Below are 18,429 nucleotides of genomic sequence, written 5' to 3'. Positions count from 1 at the left end.
ATAGTAGGCACCCTTTTCGGATGATTGTGTTAATGTTCATGGAAAATATCTAAGCGTATCTTTATGAATTGTTACGGGTAAATGTTGTGGCGCATCCATCATGTTTCAAAGACGGAGTGCATTCACCATTATTGAAGCGCATTCGCCATATATGACACAGTTCAAATACTGATCCAACAACTTTGAAATTTTATTTATTTATTTTATTTGTAACGACACAGAAAACCTTCAAATATATAATACGAATATTATAGATTTTACAGATTCTACAGATTTTACAAATTTGACAAATTACATTTTAAAACATTTACATATTACAGATTTTGCAGATATTTAAAGATTTCACAGATATTAGATATTTTAGAGATTTTACAGATTTTAGATATTTTGGAGATATTATAGATTTTACTGATTTTAGAGATATTAAAGATTTTACAGATTTTACAAATTTTATAGATTCTACAAATTTAAAGATTTTATGGATTTTATGGATTTTATGAATTTTATGGATTTTATGGATTTTATGGATATTTTGGATTTTATGGATTTTATGGATTTTATGAATTTTGTACATACTTTTTATACATTTTTAGATTTTAATATATTTCGCAGTTTTTGATAGATTCCACAGATTTTATTAGATCTCACAGATTTTAATAGATTTTGGTAGATTTCATAGATTTTGATAGATTTCATAGATTTTTATGAATTTCGTAGATTTTGATAGATGTCGTAGATTTTATGGATTGTACGAATTTTATGGATTTTATACATACTTTTCATATATACATTTGATACATTTATAGATTTTAATAGATTTCGCAGATTTCGATAGATTCCACAGATTTTATTAGTTCTCACAAATTTTAATAGATTTTGGTAGATTTCATAGATTTTGTTAGACTTCATAGATTTTGATAGATATCGTAGATTTATGGATTTTGTGGATTTTATGGATTTTATGGATTTTATAGATTTTATGGATTTTATGGATTTTATGGATTTTATGGATTTTATGGATTTTATGGATTTTATGGATTTTATGGATTTTATGGATTTTATGGATTTTATGGATTTTATGGATTTATGGATTTTATGGATTTTATGGATTTTATGGATTTTATGGATTTTATGGATTTTATGGATTTTATGGATTTTATGGATTTTATGGATTTTATGGATTTTATGGATTTTATGGATTTTATGGATTTTATGGATTTTATGGATTTTATGGATTTTATGGATTTTATGGATTTTATGGATTTTATGAATTTTATGGATTGTATGGATTTTATACATACTTTTCATACAAACATTTTATACATTCTTAGATTTTAATAGATTTCACAGATTTTGATAGATTTCACAGATTTTATTAGATCTCACAGATTTTAATAGATTTTGGTAGATTTCATAGATTTTGGTAGATTTCATAGATTTTGAAAGATATCGTAGATTTTATGGATTGTATGGATTTTATAGATTGTATGGATTTTATAGATTTTATAGATTTTATAGATTTTATAGATTTTATAGATTTTATAGATTTTATAGATTTTATAGATTTTATAGATTTTATAGATTTTATAGATTTTATAGATTTTATAGATTTTATAGATTTTATAGATTTTATAGATTTTATAGATTTTATAGATTTTATAGATTTTATAGATTTTATAGATTTTATAGATTTTATAGATTTTATAGATTTTATAGATTTTATAGATTTTATAGATTTTATAGATTTTATAGATTTTATAGATTTTATAGATTTATAGATTTTATAGATTTTATAGATTTTATAGATTTTATAGATTTTATAGATTTTATAGATTTTATAGATTTTATAGATTTTATAGATTTTATAGATTTTATAGATTTTATAGATTTTATAGATTTTATAGATTTTATAGATTTTATACATTTTATAGATTTTATAGATTTTATAGATTTTATAGATTTTATAGATTTTATAGATTTTATAGATTTTATAGATTTTATAGATTTTATAGATTTTATAGATTTTATAGATTTTATAGATTTTACAGATTTTTTTTCAGATGATTTTATAGATTTTATAAATTTTATAGACTGTTTTATAGATTTTAGACTTTGTTGTATATTTCATAGACTATTTATAAATTTTATAGACTTTTTATAGATTTTAGACTATTTTTATATATTTTATAGATTTTTTATAAATTTTAGGGAAACTTCCTTAAAATTGGTTCGGTTGTCGTGAATAACTTACAAACTTTAAACAATAATCTTCAAGTATATTGCTTGTCTGATGCCTCTAACCTTGAATTGAAATGTCCGATTTACACTTTTCACTTTAAATGCTAATTAACAGCTCCCATACATTTCATCCATGCAACGATATTCAAGAAGTGATCAGCTAACACATTTCACTAATGCTCCCTTAAAATGCGTTAAACGTTAATGACTCATTTCGTAAGATATATATCCAAGATTCTCGTTCTTATAGCTATTTCATGCTAATTCGAAAATAGCTTACCGTCAGTAAAAAAAACAGCTGGAACTAGGAAAAAGTCCGGGATGGGATAATTAAAGTTAATAAATGTGACTGTTTTGATTCCGGGTTTTGACGTTCCAACAAAAACTAATTAGTTTGATACAAATTTAATGCGATTTCGTCGTAAACAAAGAAATTAATTTGTACAAATGGCTGGCGTCAAAACTAATTGGAACTTTACCAGATTTAATACCTGGGATTAGATTAATGCAAGGAACAAATTAATTACGACGCCTTCACCGGCGTTATTGGTCTAAATGTACTGGATTACAAAGCTGTTTATGTGTGTTAACAAAATAAATTTGTAATCACGCCCAATATAAATAACCTGTACGTAACTAATATCAGTGCATCGTACAAATTAACTTGACTTAAAACACCTGAACTCCCTTGATATCCATCCAACAGGTTTCTTGTGGCAAACACATCCTGGAGCAAATTCGCCCGCTGCACCAACAATTCCGGAGGCTTCATAAACGAGATGAAACTCCTGAATGGTCTATTTTCTATTACCGTAATTAGCTTCGAAATGAAAGCGTACGTAAATAAAGCATTTCAGTTGCGTATTCAACATGTTTCAGTCGCTGAAATCAAAGGATTAATGATACAATAAAAATAAAAAGAAAACTGAAATTTATTGTAGTTGAGAAACTCAATTTCGATATTGTTTTAGTACTTTTTCAAATTAGAACGAATTCTTTGTGCTCACAGTGAGCACGGAAGTTTCTGCAGACTTGCGTCGGTTTTAATTTCGGATTTATTTAAACGGAACGTGCAGATTTAATAATGTCAGTATGGGCGAACAATCAAAGCTTACATTTCGCATGCATTACTGCGATACCGTAATTAAAAACTAATCGAACTTTAATCGAAACACGTGACGAACGAAACCGTCACAATTTCGGCGGTTATAAATTGTATCGAGGTATTTTTCTGGACGTCACGACGAGTCGTGAATTATTTCTTTTCAGTCTAATTGAAGCGGTGCCCCCCCGGTTAATTAGATTTAACACTTCCACCGGCTTTAAAATATCGCGCCCGAGAGAGATTTATATTTGTCTCGGCGATTGTTCAGTTGCATTGTTTATGAGTCGCGATAATTCACTTTCGCCGGGTTCTTCCGTGGAATAAACCATGCCCGGTTTCCTCCATTGTTAAACGAATATTAAAATTATTTAAATAAAGCAGAACGTTACCCCTGTTGTCGGCCAAACATTTTTTCCTCCCTCTAACCAGTTTTATTCCTACACAAAATGTTTTAAAAATCTCCAAAAAAAAAAGAATATACATTTTACAGATTTTACAGATTTTATAGATTTTTCAAATTTTACAGATTTTACAGATTTTGCAGATTTTACAGATTTTACAGATTTTAAAGATTTTACAGATTTTACAAATTTTACAGATTTTACAGATTTTACAGATTTTACAGATTTTACAGATTTTACAGATTTTACAGATTTTACACATTTTACACATTTTGCAGATTTTACAGATTTTACAGATTTTACAGATTTTACAGATTTTACAGATTTTACAGATTTTACAGATTTTACAGATTTTACAGATTTTACAGATTTTACAGATTTTACAGATTTTACAGATTTTACAGATTTTACAGATTTTATATATCTTATAGATCGATTTAAAATTTATATTAAAAATCTCCAAAGAAAAAGAATCTACATTGACAAAATTACCCACAAAATTATATCTACATTTATATTAAAAATTTAAAATATTTCTATAAAGATTGTAAATTCTGTGAATTCTGCAAATGCTGTATATTTTGTAAATTTTATAATTTCTGTAAATTCTGTAAATTCTTTAAATTCTTTAAATTCTGTAAATTTTGTAAATTCTATAAATTCTGTAAATTTTGTAAATTCTGTAAATTCTGTAAATTCTGTAAATTCTGTTAATTCTGTAAATTCTGTAAATTCTGTAAATTCTGTAAATTCTGTAAATTCTGTAATTTCTGTAAATTCTGTAAATTCTGTAAATTCTGTAAATTCTGTAAATTCTGTATATTCTGTAAACTCTGTATATTCTGTAAATTCTGTAAATTCTGTAAATTCTGTAAATTTTGTAAATTCTGTAAATTTTGTAAATTCTGTAAATTCTGTAAATTCTGTAAATTCTGTAAATTCTGTAAATTCTGTAAATTCTGTAAATTCTGTAAATTCTGTAAATTCTGTAAATTCTGTAAATTCTGTAAATTCTGTAAATTCTGTAAATTCTGTAAATTCTGTAAATTCTGTAAATTCTGTAAATTCTATAAATTCTGTAAATTCTGTAAAATCTGTAAATTCTATAAATTCTGTAAATTCTGTAAATTCTGTAAATTCTGTAAATTCTGTAAATTCTGTAAATTCTCTAAATTCTGTAAATTCTGTAAATTCTGTAAATTCTGTAAATTCTGTAAATTCTGTAAATTCTGTAAATTCTGTAAATTCTGTAAATTCTGTAAATTCTGTAAATTCTGTAAATTCTGTAAATTCTGTAAATTCTGTAAATTCTGTAAATTCTGTAAATTCTGTAAATTCTGTAAATTCTGTAAATTCTGTAAATTCTGTAAATTCTGTAAATTCTGTAAATTCTGTAAATTCTGTAAATTCTGTAAATTCTGTAAATTCTGTAAATTCTGTAAATTCTGTAAATTCTGTAAATTCTGTAAATTCTGTAAATTCTGTAATTTCTGTAAATTCTGTAAATTCTGTAAACTGTGTATACTGTGTAAACTGTGCAAACTGTGTATGCTGTATAAACTGTTTAAGTTGAATAAACTTTATAAATTGAATAAATTCCATAAATATTTCTATAAATAATCCATAAATAAATAATTCTACAAATAATTCTATAAATAATTTTATAAATAATTCTGTAAATAATTATATAAATAATTATATAGATGAGTCTATAAGTAATTTTATAAATAATTCGATAACTAATTCTGTCAATAATTCTATAAACAATTTTATAAATAATTCAGTAAATACTTCTATAAATAACTCTAAATAAATCCATAAACTATAAACTCTATAAACTCTATAAACTCTATAAACTCTATAAACTCTATAAATTCTATAAAATCTAAACTCTATAAACTCTATAAAATCTATAAACTCTATAAACTCTATAAACTCTATAAACTCTATAAACTCTATAAACTCTATAAACTCTATAAACTCTATAAACTCTATAAACTCTATAAACTCTATAAACTCTATAAACTCTATAAACTCTATAAACTCTATAAACTCTATAAACTCTATAAACTCTATAAACTCTATAAACTCTATAAACTCTATAAACTCTATAAACTCTATAAACTCTATAAACTCTATAAACACTATAAACTCTATGAACTCTAATTACAATTTAAAATAGACATTTATTAATTGGTATGGTAATAAATGGTATATAAATTTAATAAATAAATAAAATAAACTCTATAAACTCTATAAACTCTATAAACTCTATAAACTCTATAAACTCTATAATCTCTAAACTCTATAAACTCTATAAACTCTATAAACTCTATAAACTCTATAAACTCTATAAACTCTATAAACTCTATAAACTCTATAAACTCTATAAACTCTATAAACTCTATAAACTCTATAAACTCGATAAACTCGATAAACTCTATAAACACTATAAACTCTATAAACTCCAATTAGAATTTACAATAGACATTTATTAATTGGTATGGTAATAAATGGTATATAAATTTAATAAATAAATATTACTGATAGTTTTTAATTAATTAAGGTATTATTTTTATACCAAGTTTAAATAAATGAATAATTATTGGACACCGATAATTTCGCCATGTAAACAAACATTAAAAATCCGCAAAACGTACGTACCGACCAAAGAACACCCGCACCGAAACATTAATTACAAATCGAAGGGGGGCGCAAGTGATTAAAAAATACCGGTGTCGAAAATGAGAATCCCGGACCCCGTAAACCCGAACCAATAAAGTGTTTTGTGCTGTCCGGCGGCGAGCCCGCAGGAGTTCCGGGAGACTAATGGCGTGCAATTGTAAAAACACATCAACGTAGATATTGTTCGATAATTTATTACCGTTCGGGTAATTGATATTAGATTTTCGGCGACATGCACCGCCTCGAAATGTTTTCTCCGCCATCTGATTTATCGGTGGCGGTGCCCGACCTGGAAAAATTCTCCGTACAACAATACCTTGTTCCCGGTTCGTCCCGAAAACGTGTTTCGGTGACGGAAGGCTTGCGGCGGCGTCTTCTCCCGTTTCCCATGTTGTGTCTAGTAATTAATGTCCGCAGTTAATTAAACTAATAACTCGGCCGTAGTGAAATATTAAAATCATGGTTTGTAGCTTTTGAATTTTGGACGGCCCATTTATATTATACACGTTGTTTTATTAACGGACTGTTAGTGAGGTTTTTAGTGTGGAAAGTTGATGTGAAACCCGTCCGAGCAGTTCACGACTGCGTTAGCCAATTTCATAGGTGATTAAAAACTATGACGAGCGAGTCGGGCAGTAAAACCTCTACAAACTGCCGTTTAATGAATCATTTGTTTCCTTAGAGCGGTGGTTGAGCTGAACGGCGTAAGGAAATGCGGTTGTCGGGCGATAACTTTTTAGTTTTATTAGTTATTTCAACCATTCCGTGCCGGTGGGTCCGTGATCTAGGACCGTGCTGGGGACACGAGGTGTTTTTTCCAAAATAAAACTCCATACAACGGGGACAGGCACTAAAAAGCCAAGTGGCAGCCATAAAAATATTTATCTATTCTATAAATTCTATACAAGTGGCAGCCATAAAAATATTTATCTATTCTATAAATTCTATAAATAAATTCTATAAATTCTATAAATTCTATAAATTCTATAAATTCTATAAATTCTATAAATTCTATAAATTCTATAAATTCTATAAATTCTATAAATTCTATAAATTCTATAAATTCTATAAATTCTATAAATTCTATAAATTCTATAAATTCTATAAATTCTATAAATTCTATAAATTCTATAAATTCTATAAATTCTATAAATTCTATAAATTCTATAAATTCTATAAATTCTATAAATTCTATAAATTCTATAAATTCTATAAATTCTATAAATTCTATAAATTCTATAAATTCTATAAATTCTATAAATTCTATAAATTCTATAAATTCTATAAATTCTATAAATTCTATAAATTCTATAAATTCTATAAATTCTATAAATTCTATAAATTCTATAAATTCTATAAATTCTATAAATTCTATAAATTCTATAAATTCTATAAATTCTATAAATTCTATAAATTCTATAAATTCTATAAATTCTATAAATTCTATAAATTCTATAAATTCTATAAATTCTATAAATTCTATAAATTCTATAAATTCTATAAATTCTATAAATTCTATAAATTCTATAAATTCTATAAATTCTATAAATTCTATAAATTCTATAAATTCTATAAATTCTATAAATTCTATAAGTTCTATAAATTCTATAAGTTCTATAAATTCTATAAGTTCTATAAATTCTATAAGTTCTATAAATTCTATAAGTTCTATAAATTCTATAAGTTCTATAAATTCTATAAGTTCTATAAATTCTATAAGTTCTATAAATTCTATAAGTTCTATAAATTCTATAAGTTCTATAAATTCTATAAGTTCTATAAATTCTATAAGTTCTATAAATTCTATAAGTTCTATAAATTCTATAAGTTCTATAAATTCTATAAGTTCTATAAATTCTATAAGTTCTATAAATTCTATAAGTTCTATAAATTCTATAAGTTCTATAAATTCTATAAGTTCTATAAATTCTATAAGTTCTATAAATTCTATAAGTTCTATAAATTCTATAAATTCTATAAATTCTATAAATTCTATAAATTCTATAAATTCTATAAATTCTATAAATTCTATAAATTCTATAAAAATTCTATAAATTCTATAAAGATTCTATAAATTATATAAAAATTCTATACAAATTCTATAAATTCTACGAAGTCTAGAAATAATTCTTATAAATTATTTTATAGATTGTATTAGTAATTGTATGAATAGTATGCATTTTAATAGTTGTATGAATAGTATGTATTGTATGAATTGTATGAATTGTTATTGTAATTATATGAATTTTTTGAATTGAATTGTATAAATTGTGTAAATTGTATATATTGAATAAATAATTGTATGAATTGTATGAACTGTATGAATTGTATGAATTGTATGAATTGTATGAATTGTATGAATTGTATGAATTGTATGAATTGTATGAATTGAATTGTATAAATTGTGTAAATTGTATAAATTGAATAAATAATTGTATAAATTGTATAAATTCTATAAATTATTTTATAAATTTTATAAATAATTGTATAAATAATTGTATGAACTGTATGAATTGTATGAATTGTATGAATTGTATGAATTGTATGAATTGTATGAATTGTATGAATTGTATGAATTGTATGAATTGTATGAATTGTATGAATTGTATGAATTGTATGAATTGTATTAATTGTATGAATTGTATGAATTGTATGAATTGTATGAATTGAATTGTATAAATTGTGTAAATTGTATAAATTGAATAAATAATTGTATAAATTGTATAAATTCTATAAATTATTTTATAAATTGTATAAATAATTGTATGAACTGTATGAACTGTATGAATTGTATGAATTTTTTTATGAATTTAATGATTTTTATGAATTTTATAAATTTTATGAATTTTCTGAATTTTCTGAATTGTATCAATTGTATAAATAATTTTATAAATTGTATATATATATACAATATATATATATATATATATACAATATATATATATATATATATATATATACAATATATATATATATATATATATATATACCGTACGATCTATCGTTTAATTAATCATTAGTTTCCTTAAAGCAGCAGTTGAATTGAACGGCATAAGGAAATGCGGTTGTCGGACGATGACTGTTTAGTTTTATTAGTCATTTCAACCATTCCGTGCCGGTGGGTCCGTGATCGAGGACCGTGTTGGGGACACGAGGTGTGTTTTCCTAAATAAAACACCATCCGACGCGAACAGGAAGTGGCAGAGCCATGCGTCGCCAAGTGGCGGCCATAAAAATATCTCGAAGAGGGCTCAAAGGGCCGCATCCGACGCGTGTAAATCGACTATTTAAGGAAACACTTGATTTCTATTTTGAGTGGCATCGACGAGATTATGACGGCCAGAGATGAGTTTTACGTTACCCGTTGGCTAAACGCCACATCAATCAATCGTTTGACGGGGGAACGTAACGGTTTGTCGTGCGTCAAGGAAGTTTGTTTACTTTGGAATTTCTTAAGGGATGTTTTAGTCCCCTCGACTTGGAAATTATTGGCATTAAGGGACCGAATTGGGAGTCACCTGAATCGTCGTCGACGACTGGAAATTCTATAGAACCGTTTTGTATTCAACGTCGAAGGGACAATCACCGGTCGCAGCAGGAAAAAAGTGCATACGTGTCCTGCAGTGGCGTCTGCAGTATTTCAGAAAAATTAATATTCTACAATTATAGGATGGGAGCGCCAATTAGGCACCGTTTTGTCTCATCCTTCGCCCCCCTCCTCCGCTCTTGTTCACAGTTGACAAACTTTAACTGTGCTCCTTTCATTGTTTGAAATTATAAAAAACCAGAAATTTATTACTGGCAGATGCATACGTGCATAAGCGTTTTCTGCATGTGTTTCATTTAGGTCTTTCTGACAGCACACGCATCTATTCATTTGAAAGTTTTATTGTTATGTTGGGTTTAATTTCATATGTAATAAACAGTGCTCAACTCTAATTAGAAGCTGTAACGGAGAAACAGTTATTTATTTAACATTTGCACTTCAATTTATATTTTACACATTGGTAATTATAATGTGGTGAAACAGAAGTTTTGATTATTGCTTTTCTTATTAACTCTTCAAGTAAACGTATAAAAAAAAAATATGAACCTATGAAAAATATTATTTTTCTTAAATTTAATACATGACCAGATTTAGTATTCTAAATATCTCAAAGTTACTTGAATTAATATTATATTTTGTGAGATAAATACTTATTATGCTACAAATTAAGTTTTATTTTTCTCATATTTCAAAGATGTGGTTGTGTTTCCATTTCAAATAAAATAAGTTGCACCTAATATCTCGAAATTTTAAGAATTATATTTATATATATTTCATATGCTAAGTAAAAATGTGTCTGTAGAAAGTTTTTACAGACACGTTAATAATATACTGATTTAATATATCAATATCATATTTTGTAGCATTAACATAATCATCTACTAACTTTTTATATTAAATAAAAGACTTTACAGATATGTTAGTAGTTATTTTTGTCAAATATCATAATTAGGCGTCACATCGTCACTTATGAAAAATATGATTTTTCATATATTTCACATTTCATTTAACATTTCATATCACATTTCACATTTCACTTAACATTTCGTATCACATTTCACATTTCATGTGACATTTCACTTAACATTTCATATCACATTTCACATTTCTTGTGACATTTCATTTCACATCTCACTTCATATTTCATTTCATATTTCATTTCACAATTCATTTCATATTTCAATTCATATTTCACATGTCACTTCACATTTCATATTTCATTTCACACTTCATGAAATGAAATGTGAAGTGAAATGCGAAATTGAAAAGAAATGTGGAATGAAATGTGAAAAAAAATATAAAATGAAATGTGAAAAGAAATATGAAATGAAATGTCAAATGAAATGTGAAATTAAATGAGAAATGAAATATAAACTGAAATGCGAAGTTGATATGAAATGTGAAATGAAATATGATATGAAATGTGAAAAAAAATATGAAATGAAATGTGAAATGAAATGTGAAATGTAATGTGAAATAAAATGTGAAATAAAATGTGAAATGAAATGTGAAATGAAATGAATGAAATGAAATTTGAAATGAAATGAATGAAATGAAATGTGAAATGAAATATGAATTGAAATGTGAAATGAAATATAAACTGAAATGCGAAGTTGATATGAAATGTGAAATGAAATATGATATGAAATGTGAAAAAAAAATATGAAATGAAATGTGAAATGAAACGTGAAATGAAATGTGAAATGAAACGTGAAATGAAATGTGATATGAAATTAATGAAATGTGAAATGAAATGTGAAATAAAATGTGGAATGAAATGTGAAATAAAATGTGAAATGAAATGTGAAATAAAATGTGGAATGAAATGTGAAATAAAATGTGAAATGAAATGTGAAATGAAATGAATGAAATGAAATGAATGAAATGAAATGTGAAATGAAATATGAATTGAAATGTGAATTGAAATGTGAAATGAAATGTGAAATGAAATATGAAATGAAATGTGAAATGAAACGTGAAATGATATGTGAAATGAAACGTGAAATGAAATGTGATATGAAATGTGAAATGAAATGTGAAATGAAATGTGATATGAAATAAATGAAATGTGAAATGAAATGTGATATGAAATAAATGAAATGTGAAATGAAATGTGAAATAAAATGTGAAATAAAATGTGAAATGAAATGAATGAAATGTGAAATGAAATGTGAAATAAAATGTGAAATAAAATGTGAAATAAAATGTGAAATAAAATGTGAAATAAAATGTGCAATGAAATGAATAAAATGTGAAATGAAATGAGAAATGAAATGTGAAATGAAATGTGAAATGAAATGTGAAATGAAATGTGAAATGAAATGTGAAATGAAATGTGAAATGAAATGTGAAATGAAATGTGAAATGAAATGTGAAATGAAATGTGAAATGAAATGTGAAATGAAATGTGAAATGAAATGTGAAATGAAATGAAATGAATGAAATGAAATAGTGAAATGAACGAAATTAAATAAATGAATGTGTATGTAATAATAAATTAACTAAATAAATATTATTGAAATTGAAAATTATTATTGAAATATGACACATTCAGTTTTGGTAGACGTCTCAAAAACGGGCATAGTGTAAAGAATTGTAACAAAGTATAGAGGTGCAATTTAATTCACCCCTCCAAAAATGATTTTAATAAACAGAACATCTGTTATCTCCTTCACGACATCGCATCTTCCTCACATTCGGCCCGACAGCCGTAAATAATGGGAAAAAGAAACGTGCGGAAAGTGTTCGACGGCGATGTCGCACCCCTCCGGCATGGAAATGCAGATTATTTGTCATAAAACGCTGGCGCACGGTGGCCGTTTTTTCCATCCCCCGGCCCGGTCCGTCTGTCTGAATTGCTGGTTAGGACAAAAGTGGAGATTTTTCACACGTGATTTATACATTGTCAACACGTCACCATCATCAACTTGATTTCGCAGCGGCGATTTATCGCTTCTAAATGCGCCGCTGCGAAACAATTAATTAAAAATAAAAAGGCGGAATGTGCAACGAGTGCATCAATAAAAATGGCGTTGCGACCCCATTCACCTACACACAGCCAAATTATTAAAACGTGATTTACGTTGCTTGATGTTTTATAACAATCGCCTACAATGGGCGAAAAATAATAATAGTTACGCGTAAATCATTTGGGTTTGGAAACAAAAAAAATAGTGGATGGATAATTGTTTGCACCTGCAATTTTTATTAGCATTTTGCATTAAAAAAAATACCGTGGGCAATTGCTAAAAATTCCGATACAGTGTTTGAATATTTGCATGGAAAATATTTCAAATGTGCGACGAATTTCAAACGTATAAAAATGCCGGGGGCCGAAACGTTTAATCAGAATTTTTCAGGTGCTAAACAACCCCCCAATTAGTTGCCAAAATTTGGTCAGGGGATAAGTTTTAACTATTAGAATCCCCAGTATTTACCAAGTAGTTAGCAAACGCCCGAGGTGCCCCAAGTTTCCAAACTGCACATAATTACTAAGTAACCAGATAATTATTTGGAAATTTAAGTCTTAATTAAATATTTTGTCTACCGCATTGACCTTCCAGAATTTTGTTTTTTATTTTTAAACGAACCACCACATAAATAAATACAGTTTACAGATTGAATCCGCAAATAATTAAACCCTTCCAAAGGCTTACTGACTGCACATCAAAGATTTATTTGTTTAACTAAAACCCAAGACAGTTCTTTTACTGGTGCAAAGCGAGCCAAACTAAATTAAAAATGCCGAGGCAAAAGGAATGACCAATCGTTCCTTTTCAAACTGAAACGGTGTTTACCATTAGTTTGTTACTCATGTAAATTAAAGACCAGTTCTGCTCTAAACTGATTGATATCCAGGAATGGCGGACGTTTTAATTCAACGTTCATCCAAGATTTATACGTTGCAGGCGAATAAAATCCACTGTTTTAAGATCCGTTTGGATACATTGATTTTGTTCGGTGCATTGTAAAGTGTGATTTATTGGATTGGGTTTAGAGAAAGACAATCGAGATAAAGAATTTAGGTGGGACGATTAAATCCGGGTTACAATGTTAAGAAACAATTTCGTTTGATTAACTCAAAGGGTAAAGTGTTACTGTTTGAGTTAGTATTTCAACATTTACGTATTACAAACTCATGTTCAAAAATTAAGTAAATTTTTTTTATTAATTAAGATGTGTCTTCTTTGGTTGTACTTTATTATATACATGGTGGTATAGGTGGTTAGAATTTTTGAGCAATTAGTTCCATGAAGAAAATCTAAAAAAAATTTTCTTCTGAAGTTTCCCCTGAAGAAAATAGAGCTCCTCAAATTTAAATTTCTAAAATTGTTTTTAGTCATATGCATTCCCGTAACATTTGATCCAACCTGTTGAAAGATAGTAGCAACTTTTTACGCTTTTAGTGATTTTTCGCGTTTCTTAATTACTTTTTGAAATATCAACAATTTGTACGTTTTCTGTGACTGGGACTTTTTGAGATTTTAGTAACCTTTTATGATTTTCGTATTTTTACGTTTTTAGTTACTTCTTACTATTTTAAAGACTTTTTAGGTTTTTTGTTTTTTTGTATTTTTTGTAACATTCGATTTTAGTGTTTTTTTACGTTTTTTAGTTGCGTTCTACGATTTTAGAGAATTTTTGATAGTAACTAAGTATTTTACGTTTTTAGGGATTTTTTACGTTTTTAGTAACTTTTTACGTTTTTAGTGATTTTTTGCGTTTTTAATGATTTATTCCGTTTTCAGTGATTTTTTACGTTTTTAGTAACTTTTTACATTTTTAGTGATATTTTACGTTTTTAGTAACTTTTTACGTTTTTAGTGATTTTTTAAGGATTTTAGTAACTTTTTACGTTTTTAGTAACTTTTTACGTTTTTAGTAACTTTTTACGTTTTTAGTAACTTTTTACGTTTTTAGTGACTATAAGTTTTTAGTTTTTTTACGTTTTTAGTAACTTTTTACGTTTTTAGTAACTTTTTACATTTTTAGTGATTTTTTACGTTTTTAGTGATTTTTTACATTTTTAGTGATATTTTACGTTTTTAGTAACTTTTTACGTTTTTAGTGATTTTTTAGGTTTTTAGTAACTTTTTACGTTTTTAGTGATTTTTTAAGGTTTTTAGTAACTTTTTACGTTTTTAGTGATTTTATACGTTTTTAGTAACTTTTTACATTTTTAGTGATTTTTTACGTTTTTAGTAACTTTTTACGTTTTTAGTGATTTTTTACGTTTTTAGTAACTTTTTACACTTTTAGTGATTTTTTAAGGTTTTTAGTAACTTTTTACGTTTTTAGTGATTTTTTAGGTTTTTAGTAACTTTTTACGTTTTTAGTGATTTTTTAAGGTTTTTAGTAACTTTTTACGTTTTTAGTGATTTTTTACGTTTTTAGTAACTTTTTACGTTTTTAGTGATTTTTTAAGGATTTTAGTAACTTTTTACGTTTTTAGTAACTTTTTACGTTTTTAGTAACTTTTTACGTTTTTAGTGGTTTTTTACGTTTTTGGTGATTTTTTAAGGTTTTTAGTAACTTTTTACGTTTTTAGTGATTTTTTACGTTTTTAGTAATTTTTTACGTTTTTAGTAACTTTTTACATTTTTAGTAACTTTTTACGTTTTTAGTTTTTTTTACGTTTTTAGTAACTTTTTACATTTTTAGTGATTTTTTAGGTTTTTAGTAACTTTTTACGTTTTTAGTGATTTTTTAGGTTTTTAGTAACTTTACACTTTTAGTGATTTTTTAAGGTTTTTAGTAACTTTTTACGTTTTTAGTGATTTTTTACGTTTTTAGTAACTTTTTACGTTTTTAGTGATTTTTTAAGGATTTTAGTAACTTTTTACGTTTTTAGTACCTTTTTACATTTTTAGTGATTTTTTACGTTTTTAGTAACTTTTTACGTTTTTAGCGATTTTTTAAGGTTTTTAGTAACTTTTTACGTTTTTAGTGATTTTTTAAGGTTTTTAGTGACTTTTTACGTTTTTAGTGATTTTTTAAGATTTTTAGTGATTTTTTAAGGTTTTTAGTAACTTTTTACGTTTTTAGTAACTTTTTACGTTTTTATGATTTTTTAAGATTTTTAGTGATTTTTTAAGGTTTTTAGTAACTTTTTACGTTTTTAGTGATTTTTTAAGATTTTTAGTGATTTTTTAAGGTTTTTAGTAACTTTTTACATATTTAGTGATTTTTTACGTTTTTAGTAACTTTTTACGTTTTTAGTGATTTTTTACGTTTTTAGTAACTTTTTACGTTTTTAGTAACTTTTTACGTTTTTAGTAACTTTTTACGTTTTTAGTGATTTTTTAAGATTTTCAGTGATTTTTTAAGGTTTTTAGTAACTTTTTACGTTTTTAGTAACTTTTTACGTTTTTAGTGATTTTTTAAGGTTTTTAGTGACTTATTACGTTTTTAGTGATTTTTTAAGATTTTTAGTGATTTTTTAAGGTTTTTAGTAACTTTTTACGTTTTTAGTAACTTTTTACGTTTTTAGTGATTTTTTAAGATTTTTAGTGATTTTTTAAGGTTTTTAGTAACTTTTTACGTTTTTAGTGATTTTTTAAGGTTTTTAGTAACTTTTTACGTTTTTAGTGATTTTTTACGTTTTTAGTAACTTTTTACGTTTTTAGTGATTTTTTACGTTTTTAGTAACTTTTTACGTTTTTAGTGATTTTTTACGTTTTTAGTAACTTTTTACGTTTTTAGTAACTTTTTACGTTTTTAGTGATTTTTTACGTTTTTAGTAACTTTTTACGTTTTTAGTGATTTTTTAAGGTTTTTAGTAACTTTTTACGTTTTTAGTGATTTTTTAAGGTTTTTAGTAACTTTTTACGTTTTTAGTGATTTTTTAGGTTTTTAGTAACTTTTTACGTTTTTAGTGATTTTTTACGTTTTTAGTAATTTTTTACGTTTTTAGTAACTTTTTACATTTTTAGTAACTTTTTACGTTTTTAGTTACTTTTTACGTTTTTAGTTTTTTTTACGTTTTTAGTGATTTTTTACGTTTTTAGTGATTTTTTAAGGTTTTTAGTAACTTTTTACGTTTTTAGTGATTTTTTTAGGTTTTTAGTAACTTTTTACGTTTTTAGTGATTTTTTAAGGTTTTTAGTAACTTTTTACGTTTTTAGTAACTTTTTACGTTTTTAGTGATTTTTTACGTTTTTAGTGATTTTTTACGTTTTTAGTAACTTTTTACGTTTTTAGTAACTTTTTACGTTTTTAGTGATTTTTTAAGGTTTTTAGTAACTTTTTACGTTTTTAGTGATTTTTTAAGGTTTTTAGTAACTTTTTACGTTTTTAGTAACTTTTTACGTTTTTAGTGATTTTTTACGTTTTTAGTAACTTTTTACGTTTTTAGTAACTTTTTACGTTTTTAGTGATTTTTTAAGATTTTTAGTGATTTTTTAAGGTTTTTAGTAACTTTTTACGTTTTTAGTAACTTTTTACGTTTTTAGTGATTTTTTAAGATTTTTAGTGATTTTTTAAGGTTTTTAGTAACTTTTTACGTTTTTAGTAACTTTTTACGTTTTTAGTGATTTTTTAAGGTTTTTAGTAACTTTTTACATTTTTAGTAACTTTTTACGTTTTTAGTTACTTTTTACGTTTTTAGTTTTTTTTACGTTTTTAGTGATTTTTTAAGGTTTTTAGTAACTTTTTACGTTTTTAGTGATTTTTTAAGATTTTTAGTGATTTTTTAAGGTTTTTAGTAACTTTTTACATTTTTAGTGATTTTTTACGTTTTTAGTAACTTTTTACGTTTTTAGTGATTTTTTACGTTTTTAGTAACTTTTTACGTTTTTAGTAACTTTTTACGTTTTTAGTGATATTTTAAGATTTTTAGTGATTTTTTAAGGTTTTTAGTAACTTTTTACGTTTTTAGTAACTTTTTACGTTTTTGTGATTTTTTAAGATTTTTAGTGATTTTTTTAAGGTTTTTAGTAACTTTTTACGTTTTTAGTGATTTTTTACTTTTTTAGTGATTTTTTACTTTTTTAGTAATTTTAGTAACTTTTTACGTTTTTAGTGATTTTTTACGTTTTTAGTAATTTTTTACGTTTTTAGTAACTTTTTACATTTTTAGTAACTTTTTACGTTTTTAGTAACTTTTTACGTTTTTAGTTTTTTTTACGTTTTTAGTAACTTTTTACATTTTTAGTGATTTTTTAGGTTTTTAGTAACTTTTTACGTTTTTACTGATTTTTTAGGTTTTTAGTAACTTTTCTTTTTTAGTGATTTTTTACGCTTTTAGTAACTTTTTACACTTTTAGTGATTTTATACGTTTTTAGTAACTTTTTACGTTTTTAGTGATTTTTTAGGTTTTTAGTAACTTTTTACATTTTTAGTGATTTTGTACGCTTTTAGTAACTTTTTACACTTTTAGTGATTTTATACATTTTTAGTATCTTTTTACGTTTTTAGTGACTTTATACGTTTTTAGTGTTTTTTACATTTTTAG

General features: G+C 25.2%; 1 long non-coding RNA gene across 2 annotated transcripts; it reads left to right on the top strand.

Annotated features, from left to right (window-relative positions):
* Window positions 1–15,964: 15,964 nt before the first annotated feature.
* LOC126265364 (uncharacterized) lies at window positions 15,965–17,264 on the top strand. Of its 2 annotated transcripts, none has more exons than XR_007547869.1 (3): window positions 15,965–16,013; window positions 16,996–17,053; window positions 17,208–17,264. It is a non-coding gene; the product is annotated as an uncharacterized LOC126265364 (long non-coding RNA). The 2 variants fall into 2 exon arrangements; XR_007547868.1 differs by lacking the exon at window positions 15,965–16,013 and adding an exon at window positions 16,391–16,439.
* The last annotated feature ends 1,165 nt before the right edge of the window (window positions 17,265–18,429 follow it).

The sequence above is a fragment of the Aethina tumida genome, chromosome 4, assembly GCF_024364675.1.
Source record: "Aethina tumida isolate Nest 87 chromosome 4, icAetTumi1.1, whole genome shotgun sequence".
In the NCBI taxonomy this organism is placed as follows: Eukaryota; Metazoa; Arthropoda; class Insecta; order Coleoptera; family Nitidulidae; genus Aethina; species Aethina tumida.
This window is presented reverse-complemented; position numbering and strand designations above follow the sequence as displayed.